Here is an 8,477-nt window from a genome sequence, read left to right as displayed (position 1 = left end):
CCACGACTAACGCTCTCGCCATATACTCAGGACCTGTAAAGCACATAAAGAAAGGGGACGACGCCCGGTCAGCGAATATTGCTGGTAACCCATCAATACGCGTTCAATAGCATAAGTAGATAGTATAATACAAAATCATTTTCGAAACGGAATACAGTATATATCAGTTCAAAACCGTAAAGAGAGAAGTCAACTGCAAAGACTGTATTTCACTCTCAAAAGAACAAGGGAATCAAAATCCCAAACATCACCAAGATAAGAACAACAACAGAACAACTCAACATCGCTCAAGATATAATCTACTGATCACAAAGTAGAAAACATCACGGCAAAGACAACGACAACAAACAAGTAAAACTCGAGGTGTATTCTACTGATCACAAAGTAGAATACCACTCGACATGCTCAACAGAAAAGGATAGACAAACACACATTGGCAACACATGCCACCGTGACACTACATGTCACATGTTACTAATACCAAGTTCCATCCTTATGCCCGGTTCCAACCTTATGGCTACCCCCAACCTTATAACTAGTTCCAACCTTTACCTCCGAGTGCCACCCTGTACTTCCAAGTCCAACCTTATACCTCCGGGAACCGTCGTTCCCCCTCCAACATCCACCAATTCAAAACCACCGATCTCAAAGTACACGAGGGTACCGAACATTTCAATCACACAACCACCAATCACATGAGCCTGAAGCCCAGATCATGAGCCTGAAGCCCAGTTTACAACTCCATTATCATTCATGGCCACCACGAGGACCACATCTGTACCTTGGTGATTAATGTCCCATACCATTAATCGTGCAATCCAGGTACAACCAACACACACATTCATCATAGGAATCAGTCAATGGATCACAACAAAGATATGAAACCATACTCAATCAAGGAAGGATTACAATCCGACACCAATGATGATCAACACATGTTATCATCCATAAAAGGGAAGAACAAACCACACACGCTAGCATTTCGACATCAAACTAGCATGCTTATCAAACGGGTAAACCAAACATAGTTCCGAAGAACGTACAAGACTCATCATGGTTCAACGAATCACAAGGTTGAACACTTAGCACGATTCAAGACACCAAATCCTACATGGATTCCTAACATATCGTTCTAGACATATGAAACATCAAGAAGACACTCAAATAGCCCAACAAAACAACATCGGGAAGTCAAAACATCAATTACCGAGTCAAAAGAATCACGGGGAACCAATCCCCGAACATCACCATCATGTACCCCGCGGGTGGGGCCACGGGTGGACCCCCACCCGTGGTTCCGCCCGCGGGAACCCATCCTCCCAAGCCACGTACCCCGCGGGTGGGGTGGCGGCTGGTGCACTACCCGCCGTTCCGCCCACGGGTACACTACTGTACCAAAAATAATCCCTTCGGGGATTTTCAACATCAAGTCCAAATTCAAGTCCAAAACACCCAAAATCTCACAAAATACAACAATATTACTTGAATAAAAGGAATAGCCAAGCAATGACATACAAGAACCCTAATAACAAGCTCTAGATATGCATTCCCACAAGACAATGCATCAAATCTCACATTTCATAGCAAAAATCACATGTAGAAGTCAAGAAATCATCATATAGGTAAGAAAATAGATTTTGTAAAGCATGGGTTACCTCTTGTAGCCTAAACCTTCACTTATCACACCCTTACAAACTTCTATTAAGGCTCTCCTTCAACTCCAACTTCAAGAACACACCAAAAGACAACAAAGATTCTATCTTTAGAAAAGACACCTTGAAAGGTACTAAAAACACTAAAGGACCATGGATCTTACCCTCCTATATGCTCAAACTTAAGAAAGTTTGAATCTTGGAGACCAACTTGAAGAATCTTGGAATGCCCAAACTTGGCTTGAAGAAGAAGCTAGCTACTTTCTATAGGGAAGAAGGAGCTTTTCTTTTTAGGGTGTTAGGGAAAAGAATGAGAAATGAATCTACGTTAGCTTGGGATACAAACATAAGGTAAAAAGTATTCTTTACCCTTACTAAAGTGGGAAAGTTTAAGGAGACAAGGGAACAATTCATGAAGCATAGGGTACAACGCATTGACTTGGATTGACTAGTCAATTACTAGTCCTCCGACTATTGAATTTTCAGGATTTTAGGAATATATTATCAATTAAGCTAGGATTAATTACTTAATTAATCCTTAAATAGAATTTGGATTTACGGGGTGTCACAATGACCATTTATGGTGATAATTTATAACGGTCATCCTATTTACTTCCTTCCTTTTTATTGTATTATTATAAACATTCTTTCAAAAGGTTGAACCCAACCCTAAGGGCCCCCCACACCCGACCCGACAGAGCATTTGGGAGGATGTATTATTATAAACAAGTAAGGATGGATTGAGTAAAGTAGATCTGGTGATTTCCCCTGTCTCTAATTTTATCTCTTCTCTGTATTATCAATTTCATGTTCATTCTATTGTATGCAAAGTTCATCGGTTAGGAACTAATGGCCAACGACACAACAAATCAAAACACGTTATCAACACGAATCTATTACATAACCACCATAGTGTATCCATCTAAACCTCCATATGTTGTCTCCAATATTTAAATCCCCTGAGAGTGTTGCGATGGATACGCTGACTGCATGAAGATAGGTTCGCGGCATTAGGGGGAGATATGATCAAAATTTAAATTGAATGCCGAGAAATTTTATGAAACGAAATGATCTTCAAAAATTAAATGCACGTACCAATTAGATTGAACTGGAAGTTCAGAAAGAAATCTACCAAATAAATCTATTTCATAAAAAGTGTGACTAGGTCCTATACACATTCTACAAAATTGGACCATATATATATATCGATACTCCTTGACGCCAGAAGTGCGGGAGATTCCCTGGTATAGAAAAATAAAGAATCCACAAACAACTAGATCTAGTAAATAATCTTTGTCACTCTTGAAAATCTTAGAGCTCTTGAAAAATCTTAAAAAGTAATATCTTTAAGACAATCGTCCAGACGACGAGAAAACCCAGTAATTTATAGGTGCACCAAATAATCATAATACTGGGTTGCAGAACAACCAGATATAAATATCATTGGAAAATGACTATAATCTGGTTAACTTCGAAAATTACATTTAGGGAAAGTGACCCTTTTTCCCCCTGAATTATATGTTTATAGCAAATTTTCCTCCTGAGTTATTCATGTAAGTACATTAGCCCCCCTCAATTATTCTAAAAGTGGCAGTTTTTCCCCCTGATATATTACATTGACATTTCTACCCTTAAAGTAAACATTTTATTTATTTTTCTTCTCCAACAAATTATTACTTATACGTAGGGATGACCACGGTTCGGTTCGAACTGGACCAGACACTATAGCAATCAAATTGAAAGTTTCCAGTTATGATTCAGATTTAGAACCCAATATTTGGATTTCAATTTATTAAAATCATGAATCCAAAAAATTGGAACCATGAACCGGCGGTTCCGGATCCGGTTCGCGATTTTGAACCGTTTTTATTTTAAAATTTTATTTTTTTATTTTTAAAATAGTCTAAATTCAACAATAAATGTATTTTTTTTTTCTGTTCGGAACATGAACCGGCCGTTTCGGTTCGCGATTTTAATAAAATCTAAATATCAGGTTTCGATTCTTAATTGTAATTGAAATATTTCAGTTTAGTTGCTATAGTGTCTGTTTGGTTCGAACCGAATCGTGGTCATAATTTTTTGGAGAAGAAAAATAAATGAAATATTTATTTTAAGGGTAAATATGTCCATTTAATATTTCAAGGGGAAAAATAGCTACTTGAATAATTCAGGGGAAAAAATTGCTATAAGTATATAACTCGGGGGGGGGGGGGGGGGGGATGTTATTTTCCCTTACTTTTACATATATGGGAGAAATTTTTGAAAAATGTTATAAGTTGTCGACAACACAATTACCTTCAAATTGCTCATATTATATGACAATTTGGATCCAGAACTAGGTGCCAGAAGCGCCTAGATTGATTAACGTATAAAGAGAGCAATTAAAGGCATATATAGCTTAACTCGCTAATATATTCCTTTCGTACACCATTGAGGTATTAACCCTGTAGGTTACAAATGGTGTGGAAGGAAAATAAGAATGATGAGGTGGTATAATATAAAGCGAGTTTGTAGCACAATGGTTCACGCAGAGACCCTAAAAAAAATGATTCTAATATACTCTCCCATAATGACTATTATTAAAAGTTCCGCTACAAAATTGGCAGAATAATAAATTAAGATATGCAGCTTATTAAAGTCATGACCTAGATATTATGGGTCATTAGACACTAATGTTTATCTGAAAAATCCTTTGTGGATTTATAATTCTCAAAAATGAAAGAAAGAAAATATCACAACATGTTTGTTGTTGAAGTACAAATGCTTTACTTAACTTAAAATAGTAAAGTAATTGATTGAAAATAGGAAATTATAGAAATGAATATGTACTATTAGGTACTTATTAAGGGGCTTATTGTAAAATAAAGGAGATGGAAAATCAAGTACTATCTCGACCTGTAGATCGAGCATTTCCTTAAAAGGAATTTTACACACTAATTAGTCTATGTCCAAATAATCTCTCGAAGTTGATAAATGACCTTTTTAACCTAAGAGGATAATTCAGGACCAGAAGTCTGCTGCTTCAAAACGTCATTTTTTAATACCTTTTCTTTGAGATCGAAAATTTCCAAATTCGCATCTTATTTTTGTAATTTGTAAAGAGTGATTTGGTGATTCTCCTAGAAAGAAAAGGAAATGATATCCATTAATATCCTTAGGGTATAAAATACGTCTTTCGAGAAGATATTTGAATATTGGCATTATGTTAAATACCATGACTTGGATTGATATATTATAAATCAATTTAAGCTTTAAAGCATCTTAAGCCTAAAGGATAATACTTGTTCTTATAGATGTACTTTGTATATTTTCGTCTCATCATTACTTTACTATGCTCTCGCTTTGTCATAGTGACTGTTAAGTTATGAGATGAGATAATGAATAGCAAATCAAGGTATAAATATTCATATTGATGCATTTTGACATGAAGTCATCATACTTGGGACAAATAAAAACGTGTATAGTTTTTCATGATATAAAATACCTTGATCCACATGAACTCCAGAAGAGTGATAAAATATTTGTCTAGAAGATTTGCTCCAGTGACAAGTCAGCAAATGTATACCCTACAAAATATCCATAGGGTTGATATGCGTAGGTAAAGAAAATTATTATATTTAGGGGGAGAAACAAAATATAAACTATAAATAATGTTATTGGTCCAGATGATCATGGGAAAATATGATAAATTATAAATGACAATCCTGAAGGTTGTACCATATCCCTTCTCTACACCCTTTTGAATCAATGATTTTACTTTAAGCAATGTAGAATTTGAAGATTGTTATCATAAGGGGGAGACATGAAGTACATTCACTCAAGTCAATCCTGTAGATTGGGTCTTAAAAGGACTAATAGTTAGTAATACTTTTTGCAGCATATACAAACCATGTACTCTTTTCCTCACTAGGTTTTTCCCAATGGGTTTTTCTAGTGTTGTTTTTAACGAGGTATGAGTATGATATATCATATATTAATGGGGGAGTTATATAAAAATACTTAAATAGACAAACCCCAAAATCCTGAAGATTATGCCTTGAAGGCAAATACTTAAATAGACAAATCCCAAAATCCTGAAGTTTATGCCTTGAAGGCTTATGGTTGTACACTTTTTCCCTTAACTAAGTTTTTTCCACGAGATTTTCTTAAGTTAAGGTTTTTAACGAGGCAATCTGTAACACCCCCTAAAAATAGGCCATTTGAAAGGCGTAAAACATGCAGATAACATAACTAAACAACAAACACAGCGGCAGACTAAACGATAACTGGATAAACATAAATCCAAGTCATGGGGTGTTATGCCACGTTCAACAACAAGGTTGAACGCTACGGCAATATCTGCATTGTTTACAACTATCCAAAGTCTCAAAAGATCTACAACTAGATAGGCACACAGGCCATAAAACCAACGGGAGAGCTATGCTAACAGGCACTAGACTGCGCACTCGCCTAGACATCACCTGAAAGAACACAATAAAACATGGGACGACGTCCGGTCAGCGAATAATGCTGGTAACCCACCAACACATGTGAAATATCATACATAAGTAAGATATAAGTTATAAAGCCATTTTCGAAACGGAATACATAAGTATATAAGTACAAAACCAAGATCAACAGTCAACACAAGACTCAACACTCTCAACAAGGATACGGGAACACATCCAAACCACAAAGGATAAAGACAAGACCGATGGCAACACATGCCTTTGTGACTACACACGTCACAAGAAGAGAACACACAACCACGGCTACACAAGCCCTCATGAGATCACTCATCACGAGTTGATATGCCTTCCTTATGCTCGGTTCCAACCTTATGTCTACCCCCAACCTTATGTCTAGTTCCAACCTATACATCCAGGACCCCTGTACGCCAAGTCCAACCTTATTCCTCCGGGAACCGTCGTTCCCCCTCCAACAGTCCCTCCAACAAAACCACCAATTTCATAGTACACGAGGATACCAATCACACATGGCAACACATGCCCTGGATAACACCTGTTATCCCAGAAATAAACACGTGAACCTTACACAAAGGCCACAAACAACATAATCGCGTCACGGCCACCACGAGGACCGCTGCAATACCTTGGTGACTAGTGTCCCATACCACTAATCGTGCAATCCAGGTAAAGCCACAAACACATCACACCACGACAGGAATCAATCAACGGATCACAACGAAGATATGAAACCATACTCAATCAAGGAATGGATCACAGTCCAACAACAACAACGATGAATAACACAAGTTATCATCAACCCATAAGAAGGTACAAACAACACACATGCTAGCATTTAAACACCGAACTAGCATGCTTATCAAACGGGTAAACCGAAAGCAGTTCCGAAGAACACACAAGACTCATCACAGTTCAACGAAACACAATGTTGAACACTTAGAATGATTCAAGACACCAAAACCTACATGGATACCTACCATATATTTCTAGACATACGAAACATCAAGAAGACGCTCAAATAGTTCCACAAAAGAACATCGGGAAGTCAAAAGACCAAATACCGAGTCAAAAGAATCACGGGGAACAAATCCGCCAACAACCAACATCACGTACCCGCGGGTACCCGGGGTAGGCCCACGGGTAGGTCTCTACCCGCGGGTACAGGCTTCCCGGCCATTGTACCCCGCGGGTGGGCGGCGGGTTGGACCCCTACCCGCCGTTCCGCCCGCGGGTACACCCCTGTACCACAATTCAACACTTCGCGGATTTTCTTCTCCAAACTCAAATTCAAGTCCAAAACATGCCAAATCTCACCAAATACAACAAAATGACTTGAATCAAAGGAAATGCCGAGCAATGACACACAAGAACCCTAAACACAAGCTCTAGATATGCATTTTCACAAGATCATGCATCAACACTCACATTTCATAGCAAAACACATGTAGAATCCAAGAAATCACATATAGGTAAGCAAAATAGATTTTGTAGAGCATGGGTTACCTCTTGTAGACTAAAGACTTCACTTTACACCTCAACAAGCTCCTCACTAGGCTCACCTTCCAAACCCACTTCAAGAACACACCAAAAGATCATAAAGATTCTATCTTTAAGAAAAGACACCTTAGATAAAACCAAAAACACAAGATGAACTTAGATCTTACCCTCCTAGATGCCCAAATATAAGAAAGATTGAATCTTGGAAGCAACTCTTGAAGTTTTGTCAAGGTTCCAACTTGGCTTGGAAGAAAAGCTACTCACCTTTTAGAGAGAGGGTGGAGCTAGATTTTTAGAAAAGTGTAAGGATAGAATGAAGTGGTCTACTAGGTTAGGTTACATTACCAACAACAAGTGAAAGGTCAAGAATACCCTTACTATCACAAGGGAAGTGTAAGGAACAAGGGAACTCCTTACAAAGCTCAATGTACAACTTTGACTTTGGGGTTGATTAGTCAATTACTAGTCCCCAAGTATTGAATTTTCAGGATTTTAGGAATTAATTCACCAATTGAATTATGATTAATTACTTAATTAATCCCTCAAATGAATTTGGATTTCGGGGTGTCACATCCTCTCCCCCTTCAAAGAAGCTTCGTCCCCGAAGCTTGGGTATGACGAATTAAAGGCAAACGGTGAAAGGAAACAACATTATGACAAGAGGTTCAAGAACAAACTCTTTTGGTCAAAAACTCCAAAAGATTCTACAAAATTCTAAGGCAATGAAGTATCCCAAAGCAAGGAAGAAGGCGTTTCAAATCAAGGATTGGCAAGAGTTTAGCAAACGGATAGATTGAGCATCAAGAACTCTAGCCTCAACACAAACACCGACTTCTAGCCAACCACTAAGAACTAAACAACC

General features: G+C 37.8%; 1 long non-coding RNA gene across 1 annotated transcript; it reads right to left on the bottom strand.

The window, feature by feature from the left end:
* Positions 1 to 1,449: 1,449 nt before the first annotated feature.
* LOC109154257 lies at positions 1,450 to 7,063 on the bottom strand. Its single transcript, XR_002049671.1, has 3 exons — positions 7,053 to 7,063; positions 4,108 to 4,213; positions 1,450 to 1,459 (listed from the first exon to the last, which is right to left on the bottom strand). It is a non-coding gene; the product is annotated as an uncharacterized LOC109154257 (long non-coding RNA).
* Between the last annotated feature and the right edge of the window lie 1,414 nt (positions 7,064 to 8,477).

The sequence above is a fragment of the Ipomoea nil genome, unplaced genomic scaffold (assembly GCF_001879475.1).
Source record: "Ipomoea nil cultivar Tokyo-kokei standard unplaced genomic scaffold, Asagao_1.1 scaffold2610, whole genome shotgun sequence".
NCBI lineage: Eukaryota > Viridiplantae > Streptophyta > Magnoliopsida > Solanales > Convolvulaceae > Ipomoea > Ipomoea nil.
Note: the sequence above shows the minus strand (reverse complement) of the source record. Positions and strands in the feature narration are given on the sequence as shown.